Raw genomic sequence first — 10994 nt, forward strand, 5'->3', positions numbered from 1 at the left:
ATTGAATAATTGTTTTTCTTTAATAAGTTATAGTATTTATTTTTCTAATAACAATGTAATGTTTTTTTAATATTTTATAAATTAGTATTAAATATATCTATAAATAATTCAAATATACATTTCTAATGGTGGAATTTGCTTACCCATTCCATTTTCAAATTAATATTGTATTTATTTTAGTGGTTCTTACTAAATTCCAGGTTCCGAACTCAAAACTAACAGGTGTTATAAATTTGTCAAAACCCTAACAGGGATAATCAGAAAACTGTAAACTGGAATGAATAACCAGATATGAAACAATAATTCTCAAACAAACACCCATATCTAAAGAGATCAGTCCATGATACTTTCTGCAAATATTAAGTACATGTTACTTTCGAGAAAACCAGATGTCTTTACAACGACTTCATCAGTGGGTTCCCAAATTACAACAGCAGCATTATAGGTAATGGCACGCTTCACTGTGCATAGAGGAATGAACTACAGTAAGGAATGAATGTTGGACTGTGATGCACCTCGGTGATGCTGTCAAATTTGGTTTGGTTCAGACTGGATTAGTTGCTCAGTAAGATACCCTAGGTCTGCTGGGTTCTCAGCTACCATCCACTTCAGCATCAACTCAAAATAGACCTGGTCTGGAAATAGGCGTCTGGATCTGCCGCTGTGGTGTAACCCTCAATGTTTTAGCACACCACAGTTGACTTCTGCAGGTACAATGAATGGCGATGACCTCCCTATCCAGTGCTGTATAGAGCTTTTTCAGATCTGCAGGTATTTTCGTTTATTCATGCTGATCTAATCTGATCTGCCACTAAATCGCTGCTAGATTGACCTGGAATGACTGTAGTTGCAGGTGCCTCTCAATAATGAGCTGTGCATTGGCAATATGAGCACCAAGAATGGCACTTAATGATGGCTCAACCTGGACTGTCCTTCCTTTGCACTCTAGTTTTAGTTTTCTACACCTATAACCTGCCCAGAAAAAAGTACGGAACTGATTACGAATCTGCAGGGCTGAATGTATGATTGAATTTAACACAGGTTAAGCTTTCATCCAACCTGTTCACATCAGCAGTGTTTTAGTCTTGGAGGTGCCATTCATATTGGAAAATTGTCCAAATCCGACCATGCTTCCTTTGGTGCGCAGCAAAACATAAATATCAACATGAGAGGGAGGAGCTAGGGCTCCAAGGGTGGTGCCAAAATAAAATTTAAATTTTAAATTATTATGCTTGAATAATGCTAAGTTGCTAATGATTGTATGCAAGAAAATGTTTCAGTAGGTGGTATTCTAGCCAAAGATTCGATGAAGGTTGATTGGAAAGCATTTTTTAACCAATGAGTTTGTTGATGAGTTAGTTTTGATGAGTTAGTTTGTAGACAAGGATAGTTTGTTAATAAGAGTTATGTCTCTTTAAGAGATGCATCTATCCCAAAAAGGAGGCATCTCTTTAGGGGTATATGGAGATATAAAAAGGCATTTGATACTTGTAAAGAAGAGGTGTGTTGAAAATATTATATAATTAGTATGAGGTTAGTAATAAGTCTCAATGTGTAAATGTTTGTTAGTGGTATTTGTTAAAAAGGTTGTGTAAATGTTTATTAGTGGTATTTGTTAAAAAGGTTATTTAGTTGACTAAATGTATGTTCAACCAACCTCAGCATTAAGTTTATCCAAAGAATTTGGTGAGTTTTAATAAAATAAAATATAATTACCCATGGGTAGTGATTAACTATGAAAGGTTGTAACTCTTGCAAAGAACCTAATTATCAATTACTGTGACTCCCTCACATGAGAAGTTATATAAGGGGAGAGCATTTCATTTGAAAAGACCATCACGTATGAATTCATTCATCAAATAGAATATTGAATAAATTATCAACCACAACAATAAAACACTCGTACAATTCATTCTATATAGATCAATCATATACTCAACATTCATTGACCAACAATTCCCATTGAAGCCATTGATCAAGCAATTCATGCTAGCTTCAAGTCATCTAGGCAATTCATTGAAATATCAATTCCTTCAAGCATCAATTAAGAAATCTATCAATCCACCAAAAATTCATCATCATGCATCATTCCATCAGCAACCATTGATAGATCAATTGTTAATCATCAAATATCAATAATGATCAATCATCTAATGTTGAATGTCAATCAATTATCAAGTCATCATGCATTCATCGATTCGAATATCAAACAATCAATCAGTTCTTGAAAATTCACTCATCATCAAAAAGGACATAATCAATCATTTGTAATGATCACATGTATACACTTGTCAATTTGTTAACCAACTCACAAGCAAGACATATGAATTCATAACTTCATATCAAGCTCTTTCTTGGCACACAAAGATGAACATTTTGTTCACAACTGTAGGGCATGCAAACTCTTGGTTTCAAGTTCTAAACCATTTCAACTCACAAGGTTTGAATAATCTCTTGAGAATATAAGTAGAATAGGTCAATTAATTCTCCTGATCTTGCGTTTGCTTGAAAGGAAGATTATATAGAATCACATGAGGTTTGTGGTACATCCTTGATATTTCTAAGCTATCCTCGTGGATTAACTCTTCTTGGTCAAGAGTACTGCAAGTATTTTACATATATGGATGGAGTGGGTTTTTAATTACCATTTTTTTTGATAATTCTTCAAGATATCTAGCTCATTGATCTAAATCCACCTTCTTTGAGGGTTTTGGGCCATATACCCAAATCCAATTTCTCAATTTTGACCCATCTTCTTCCCTTGTTAAATTTGCCCCTTTTTAGGTCGATTTGTTGTCTCTCCCACTTGAGTTTAGAGATTTGGACATTGTTCAGATTTTAGCTAACCAGATGGTTATCTTTATTAGGCATGATCTTAAGCCTTTTGAACACACAAATCTTCCTCTTTGGGTGTGTGTTTTGATAGATCTGTCTAAACCCTTCCCTAAGTAGATTCATATCTAGTCCAACTTTGTAAAACGTATTCAAAAGATCATTGTGGAAGACCCTCAGGTGGTGAAGTCAAATACCCATACAACTGGACACTTTACTTCAGCTTGCATGGCTTGGGAGGAGGTGTATATTATAGTTTGTGAGGACCCAATATCCAACCCTCACCTATTTTTTGTGTCTAGAAAGCAAGATTTGCTTCGTTTTCTAGAAATAAATATTTCTACATGGCCTTTTGAAAGTACCTTGCTAATTTCGACATCCAAGTCCTCTCCTCATTTGGAACTTATCTCTAGATGAAAATGTTAACTCTCTTTATTGTTCCAAGACCACAACTGGAGACTAACTCATAAAGTTGGTCATAGTCAGTATATGCTTCAATCTCTTAAATCCCATGAGGTTTATAAAGGGCTTCCCTCTATATGTAAGATTTGGTCACGAGATGCAATGGCACAGTAAATTATCAATCCTTACATGCTCATTCATAGGTGCTTCAACAAGCCTAATAGGAGGGAAATTATCAAAACAAAGCAAGTTGCAAATGTCTTCAAGGCAGATGGATTCTTTTAAATTTAAGGATTCCTTCTTAGCAAGAGATATGGACTTTATTGTTGAAAAAATGCTCTTGAAAACACGTTTGCAAATTATAGAGGAAATAGCATATGAAGTAGCTCAAGATGAAGATGTTGTGCCTCAAGTTTCTCAAGATGTTTATGCTACGGGGGCGGTAGAATCAAAGGATGAAGAGCTATCCACTATCTTGATGGCTATTGCCATATAATTGATTATTTTGATAATAATGAAGAGGAGCTGAAAATTGAGATATGCTCGAATGATTCTGTAGATAGTCTTTTATCTCAATTAGTTATTCATCAGACTCCTTTATCAGTACCCAAGAAGTCTTCTATGAAAAGCCTAAAGGTAATGGTGTTAGAAGGCAAAAGTTTTCCAAAACAGAGGAAGAGATCAAAGCAAGGATACAATCAACACTAGATGAGAATATGAGATTGTGGAGAATGTGTCATTTTCCATGAGAAACATGAAGATTGTGTCATGGAATGTTAGGGGATTAAATGCCCCTAACAAAAGATGCATTGTAAAGTCTTAGTTGGAAACTTTTGGGGAAGATTTGCTTATGCTTCAATAGCCAAAATTCTTAAAACTAGAGGCAATTCAACCATTTAGGTTATGCAAAAAGTAGGGATATGTGGCCTCCTCCCTTGGAGTGTCTGGGGGTTTAGGAGTCTTGTGGAATACTAAACATATTCAGGTGCATAATATTCAAGCCAAAGCAAAATTAAAGTCACTATATACAATCACTATTTCCACTTAACATTTCTTGTCCAAGCTCAATAGTTGCGAAATAGCTACTATGGGATTTAATATAAAGTTTTGGCAAGCTTTTCTAATGAACCCTTTATTTTGGGAGGGGATTTTAATGCAATTCTATCAATCAAGTATAAGTCAGGAGGAATAGCTTCATCCCTTTTCCTTCCAAAGTGCGACCTTCCTTACCACAACCTTGAGTATCCTTGAAACATGGCAACTTATTGACTTATCTTATCTTATACTTTCACTACAAGATTTAATGGTGAACTCTCTTTCTTCTCTAACACTATGTTTTCTTTAGTCTATGGTATTTTCTAAGGTATCTACCACCTCACTTCTTTGCAATATTTCACACGATTTGGCAACATATGTGTTTCTTTGAATAGTTGCAATTAATTAAAAATTGACTCACCTTTTACCAATTTTGTTTAGATGATTTATTGATTGACCTCTTGGATGGGGCCATTTTATTGCATGAAATTTCTCTGGTTGACAGTTCAACACAAAATCCCATCTTATTTTCTCATTCAAATCAATCCTTCAACTTGACAAACTATAATGGCTTTCGTTTGACTGGCATAAAAAAATAGTTATAAAATCCTATAAGATGGTGGCAATCATCTTCTTCAGTCAGTGGCTAGGTAGTAAAATATTACATCTCACTTATCGATGGTAGGGATTTCAAATCCTTCGATGTCCTTTCATTTCAAATCAATAGCTTCACTTTTAGAATAAATGTTGCAAACTCCTCATATAGATCTACACCTTGGTGGCTCAATTCTTTCTTTGCCTGTAGCTTGAACCTTCTTCCATAGCTATCTCTTTCTATAGATCGGCTATTGGGGATTGTAATTCCAGCTATTTTAGCTAGATTTGTACACTCTATATTAGCATTGGAGACCTATTTTGAAGATTAATTTTGAGAAATATTTTGGAGTATATTTCAAAAGGTATTACATTAACTACTATGAATATTTCACACACTTTATGGGTAGTTTAGAAAATATTACTATTGTAAACATCACTATCCTCTGTAGGTGTGTGACTTCCTATATATAACACATGACTTTCTATATTTATTTGCAATCTCATAAGAGTCTAACTCTGTAGAGCAATAAGTTGTAAGTCTATTAAATTCAATGATAAATGAAGCTGAGTTTGAAGTTGTGTGTGAGAAGTGCACAACAAATACTGAGATGGGGTTGAATCAGTATTTGAAGAATTTAAATCTTGAACCCACAAAGACAAACATAAAGCATGAAAAATAAATCAGTGAAAGCTAGACACAAGAATTTCTAGTGGAAAACCCTTTTGGGTAAAAAACCATGGTATTAACAAACTCATATTATTAATATTTATAATGGACACCAACCCAACAATACAAAAGTGAGCTTCAACTCACAAAGGGCACCAATCCTTTAAATCACCAACTCATCAACTCATAAGCACCAACTTCACACACAAAACCCAAACTCTTGATAAATTGTAACACTTAATTCAATCCGAGCACCATCTCAAGTATATTTCTTCAAATATATTAAATGGACAAACATAGTCTTTCAAACATTGCAGTCTCAGATCCCAATATATATCCTTGAACTTGATTTGAGAGTCTGATGCAAAAATCGATACAAGATAGAAATTAATTACAATACTTGCATGGGAAGTATTAAGCAAACACCATACTTTAGTAACTTCAGTGGACTTGTTCTTTTTAGATGCCTCAAGATTTTCTTCTAAGAATGGAGATAAGACCAAGCTTGGGACCTCGAACTGAACCTAACAGAAAATACTTAGCCACACACCCGCCATTCTAATCTTGCACACATAAGAACAACTAGCGAAACTTTTTGGAAACCTTGTTTCATGCTAGAAAAATCACACCGAACACAAATATTTGACATTTCATCACCTGAAGCATATGTAGCCAAAACAATAAAACATACATCACCCGAACTAGAAAGCCAACACGCCCTTTATAAAAAGGATTAGTTTTTTTTTGTGTGCTCCAGTAGTTTATAAAAATGCATAAAATCCACAAGCTCCGCTGAAAGTATTTTATGATAGACACTGTTAGTACACCATTTTATAAAATATTTTGTGCTTTTTCTTTGATGTTTTATATGTACATTTTCATCATAAGAGCATTCATTGCTGAATTTTATGTGCAGGAAGTATGTTACAGTACCAGGAAAACCCTCCCGTGGCTTGTTTTTCATAATTGGACAAGTACCGCTAGGGCATGCTAAGGGTTGGCACTGAATAGGGACTACATGAGGGATTTGCATTATGATAGTATTGGGATTCTTATAAGACATTCTCTGGGTCTATGTCATAGACTTTGTCATTTAAATAGCACCTATGAAGTTTCCATGAAAGGTTGCAGTGCAAATGATATATGAAGGGGAGCTTGATTAAGCATAACTATCAAATTTGAGCTATCGGTGTAAGTTACCCCGATAAGACCGAATAGCATAGACCATGAAAGAACCTATCGACATAACATTCACACATCAGGGGCATGCGAAAAATGTTATGCCGATAACTGATGAGATTTTCAGCACATCTTACACCGATGAACGAGAATGCATAGTGGAGGTTAGTGATGACATCGGGTCATCGGAGAATTTCATCCCGCGCTACTCCGATACCTAATGGGCTAAGTGGCAAAGGCGGTGTCATCAACATAACTTACTCCAATGAGTCAATACCAAAAGGCAGAAATACAAAGCCATCGAGATAACTCAAATCATTGGTGAGAGGAGTTTTGGGTTACGCCAATACCCGATGAGGAAGAAAAAGTCGGGCACATAAATGAGGTTATCAGTATAACCTACACTGAGGAAGGAAAATGCAGAGCGGATGTTTTGAATTTATCGGGACATCGGACAGTGTAAGAAAAAGCTACCTCGATACCCGATAGGGTAAATATCATGGCGGGTGGAAATGAGGTCACTAAAAGAGTAACAAGGTGAAGTCATCGGGATGACATCGTCTCCTCGAAGGAAGACATTTTCAGCTACACCAATACTCGATGAGGAATCTGAAATGACAAGAAGGGTTGTCCCGACACCCGATAAGTTTTGCAACACAATAGACAAGAGGGAGGTTTCATCGGGAAAACATATGCCGATAGACCAGAGAGGTAAAAAGAAGCGCAAGCATGAGGAAAATATCATTGGGTCATCGAAAAAACATAAAATGAGTTGTTCCGATACCCGATAAAGTGACCCTATGTAACCAATGAGATACAGTTTACTAAGGAGGATTCATCAAAATAACTTTTCACTATTGGAGGAAAATATTTGGAGCTATGCCGAAACCCGATGGGAAGAATGCCACCGAGGAATAAAAGGAGGGTGTATTGTAATGACATACGCCGATATGATATAAAGGTGAAAGTATAACATAGCCAGGAGGTGAAGTGATCGGTGAGACTTATGCCGACCGAAAGGATGAGTGGCTCCAATTGGTTGAATTATCGAAAAAGTTATCCCAACTAGCCGTTGCGAATTCTGATTGCAAACGGATCGACCCACCATTATTAAATGCAAAGAACGGGTAGATTGGTGTTCGCATGAGGCAAATCATAGTAGGATTTCAATTGAGTAAATGCTTCTAATCCGTCAAATCTATATATGAAGAGTCGGTACAAGGATTTTGCATAACAGTTTGAAACTAAAAGAGAGATTGAAGCAAAGTTAAACTACAAAGAATTGAACTACAGAAAGCTTGAAGGATTCAAATATGGAGGGTTCTAGTTCCAAGGGTAAGAGGAAGGTCATAGAAGTCTCTGAAAGCACTTCTAAGAAGCCTAAAGGGGGAGAAGGTGCGTAGAAATGAAAGTTGAACCAGGATGTGATTGATCAAATGAGCTCACCAGGAGCCAAATCTCGGAGATCAAAGGTTAATCTACCCATCCGTGACCAGTTAGAGGATGATTTCAAGGAAATTGGCAATGTCTGGACCAGGATTAGGGGTCACGAATTGTTCTTGTATCATTATTCAAGGAGAAATAAGCCGACCCCAATTTCAAACCCATGGATGACTGGATTGGGTAAGCTTGTAGTCCCTAACGTCTTTGTGAATGTCCAATTGATGAAAACATTGGCTAGGGCTTACAATGCTGCAAAAAGATGTATTCAGTTTCCAAATGGTGACACTTTCATCCATATCTCAGTAGCCACCATCTAGGAGGTTTTTAGTATAGGTTTTGAATCTGATATTCCTTTGTCTTTTGAGAAATTAGAAGAAGAGTATACAAAGATGGACACCGTGTACAATTGGTGGAATTTGGCCATTCATAAGGTTGAAAAGGGAAAATTGACAGAAGAGGATGGGCCCCCATTTGATATCAATATCTTCAGGCAATATCTATAATATACCTATATGGCATGCAGTCAAGTGGGAGGAGTTGAAGTCCCAGATATAGCTCGGATAGGACCTCTGGTCTTTGCTGTCGACACACAGATGCATGAGCCGAGACAATTAGACTATGCCACTTATGTTATTGAGAAGATACATGAGGGTTTCTTAAGCCTTCAAAATAAGCCCGACAAATCTTTTAAGTTCTATTCTTTGTTAATGCATGTTGTCTTGTTTTATGGATGATTCATGGGAATGTGGTCTGAGGAGTTAAAGTTGAATATTCGTGGTAAAGATGGAGAGGAGCAACCTGTATAGTTATGGTGGTCATTGTGGGACTCACGTTTCATAAAATCCCACTATATCAACTTTGAAGAATTTTTTGTGCATCTTTTATTCAGAGCTTTTGGAGTCTCTTTTGATGCGTCATTTTTGGAGGAAATCAAAAGATTCCTTAGACCCCATGAGCATTGAGATCCTAGAGTAAACCACAATTGGGGTGACTGGTATGTGTGCTAGGACTTCACCTATGTAAGAGTTTTTGGATTTGAAGGAGATCCTTATGTGCTGTCGAAGCCTGCGCTTGGCAGAATAGCCTACTTGGAGATTGTAAGGCAGATGAGTGTCTCAAATGCACAACATTTCGGCGGTGCTCATAAACAAGTTTTCTTGCCCAAGACCTTACATTTCGGTGATTTCACAATTGTTTCCACAAAGGCATATGAGATCATTGACAAGAGGTTGATAGAAGATTACAACCTCTATGAGCACACAGGTCGGAAGAACTATGACCTTGAGGGCTTATATCCACCAGGGCAGGAAAAAGAAAAATCTGGGTGATTACTTTCATGAGTATGTTGAAGCCTAGGATATCTTCAGGGACAAGGAGGCTATGCAGATAGTCCAAGATTTAGAACGGAAACAGGATGAGAAGAAACAATGGTTGCAGGAGATAGGAGAGGAAGAAGAGGCAGAGAGCGAGTCAAGAGAAAATGAAGCTATTTCAAGAATTAGGAGGTCTGAAAGGGAAGAAGAGCCTAAAGCACACGAACTAACTATTGCAAGACTAAACACAGACGTAGATGTCAGGTTAGAGGAGCATACCTCTTTTGTATCTGATGACGAGTTCATCAGGTTGAAGGAATTTAAATCCTTCTTATATCATTTGAAAGGGAAGAAGTTGAGAGAGGCCATGCCTGATGTAACACCAGAGAATGAGGCAGAGATGCTTTAGAAACTGAAGGTAGACATAAATGAAGAGTTGGAAGGCATGACCCCTCAGAGGGGAAGGCAACTCCTAACAGAAGCAGGAATAATTCTTTTTCCAGGCTGGGACCTTAGTGCTTCTTTCATTTTTGACAGTTTATTCCATTTAGACAAGAAGGATTTCAAATTGGATATCCAAGGTGTGGATGATATTTTTATTGGATCAAGGTATGATCTAGATGATGAGGTCATGCTTCTATGGGCTCTGTATCCCCCAAATAAAATGCCAAAAATCATAGATGTGGACAAAGCTTTTGGACACATGATGAAGTTAAAGGTCGTGAGGTTGATCCCATGGTCACAACAGATATGGGGGTTGACATTTTGAAGCTAAATAAAGCACAGATAAAAATGTTGGTGAAAGAGGCAGGAAAGTATAAAGCATTATATGAGGAACTCTTGAGAAGTAGGGGACAACCTGTACCACAGATAATGGATGAATCCAAATTGAAAAATAAGTGCGAAGAATTGCACAAGGAAAACAAAAAATTGAAGGAAAGGATGCAGAGTATAAGGATAGACACATCATGTGTCTTATTGACTAAATGATTTGAAAATCTCCAGAAGATATTGGAAGAATTCTGGACCGTCTACCAGAAAAATATGGATAACACAATGTCGCACCAGAGGATCCTTGATAGGTTAAATATGCTCCTACAAGATCTGGCTCTGAGTAACAAAGAATCAACAAGGTCAACGAACTAATTGACACTCATTAAGGATTCACAACATATTTAAATATTGAGTATGAGGAGTGTAAAGAGATCGTCAATCATGGATTTCCATGTGTAGTGGATGATACAGGGGTCATGAAGGACAATCATCAGTGGATTACTGAGTGCAGAGCTCTTCTCAGTTAAGCCCTTAGCATTGCTTGTGTGGATACATTGCACATGAATGAAACAGGGGAACATGTCAAATTTTTTGTTACAACAGAGATCGCGGTTAGGGATATTATTTTCAACGCCTGCACATACAAGAACAAAGGATATCTTCGACATATCCAGAAATGTGGTCAGCGGCTGGACGAAAAGCATTAGTTTGTGTCATTTGTATTTTGTTCTGTTTTAGCAATTAGGGAGTCA

General features: G+C 36.9%; 1 long non-coding RNA gene across 1 annotated transcript; it reads right to left on the reverse strand.

Moving 5' to 3' along the window:
• Positions 1-323: 323 nt before the first annotated feature.
• On the reverse strand, positions 324-1320 carry LOC131874466 (uncharacterized). Its single transcript, XR_009371833.1, has 2 exons — positions 1060-1320; positions 324-972 (listed from the first exon to the last, which is right to left on the reverse strand). It is a non-coding gene; the product is annotated as an uncharacterized LOC131874466 (long non-coding RNA).
• Between the last annotated feature and the right edge of the window lie 9674 nt (positions 1321-10994).

The sequence above is a fragment of the Cryptomeria japonica genome, chromosome 3 (genome assembly GCF_030272615.1).
Source record: "Cryptomeria japonica chromosome 3, Sugi_1.0, whole genome shotgun sequence".
In the NCBI taxonomy this organism is placed as follows: Eukaryota; Viridiplantae; Streptophyta; class Pinopsida; order Cupressales; family Cupressaceae; genus Cryptomeria; species Cryptomeria japonica.